Here is a 1,033-nt window from a genome sequence, read left to right on the forward strand (position 1 = left end):
ATGTGGTGCTGGGGGATTGAACCGCGGTCCCTGTGCTTTGCTAAGCTTAGCTTGTTCTAAGTAGGTGCTTTAGACCACTGAGCCATCTCACCAGCCCACCAATGTGTTTAAGTACACCATGATATTCTTTCTTGACTCCATGAGACAAAGAGCTCTCGGGGAACTTAAGCCAGTCTTTTTTTCACAATTTCAATGAAATAGAGAAAAAAGAAAGCAGGTAAAAGCAGGAAGGCAAAACTGGGAGGGGCCAGGGAGATGGCTCATTGGAATAAGCGCATCCCTGGCAAGCGCATGGGCCTGAGTTCAATCCTGGGAAATTTGAAAGAACCGTGAGTCTGGGTGTTGCATAGCAGTGCATGCCTGTTATCCCAGCACTGAGGCTGAGGCAGGAAGATCCTGAATCTGAGGCTAGCTTAGCAGCAGCACAGCCCTGTCTGAAGGAACCACTCTGAGATGAGGCAGTTCTGCCCAGAAAACAAAGTAGTGAGAAGCCTCAACCTCTGCAAGCACTGCTTCATTCACAGCCTGAATTAGCACTCACTTTGGGGCTTGCTCACTCAGCTCAGGGTCTGACCATTCAGCCAGGTCCTGTGATCCAGGGACCTGGAGATGCCAGGTGTGGTGGGGCGTACCTGTGGTCCCAGGGCTTGGGAGACTGAGACAGAAGGTTTGCTGCAACTTTGAGGCCAGGATGGGCTACATAATTCTTCAAGACCAGCCTGATCTACTGCACAGCCAGACTTCCTCTCAAAAACAAGTAAAATGACTTGGAACTGAGGTGTTAGAAGTTAGAAATAGGCTTCTAAATCCCCTTCCTACTTGCATGAGATTCTTCAGAAACTAAATCATAAACATAGACCAGGGGGCCTGGCCCTAGCTCAGGCCTTTAAGTGGCTGCTTCCACAAAGCTGTCAGCTTCAGGTTGCTGGAGTTCCAACCTCACAACTCTCCCGCTGGTCAAAAGTGCCCTGAAGGCATTCGAGGAACAACAACAAAAAAAAATCCTTGGGCTGGTGAGATGGCTCAGTGGTCT

At 49.5% G+C, this 1,033-nt stretch overlaps 1 protein-coding gene across 1 annotated transcript in view; it reads left to right on the forward strand.

The window, feature by feature from the left end:
- The window catches only part of LOC101567871 (solute carrier family 2, facilitated glucose transporter member 3), a 121,598-nt gene that overhangs the window by 118,451 nt on the left and 2,114 nt on the right, over positions 1–1,033 (forward strand). The gene's annotated exons all lie outside the window — the stretch shown is intronic.

The sequence above is a fragment of the Octodon degus genome, unplaced genomic scaffold (assembly GCF_000260255.1).
Source record: "Octodon degus isolate 3935 unplaced genomic scaffold, OctDeg1.0 scaffold00288, whole genome shotgun sequence".
NCBI classification, from domain to species: domain Eukaryota; kingdom Metazoa; phylum Chordata; class Mammalia; order Rodentia; family Octodontidae; genus Octodon; species Octodon degus.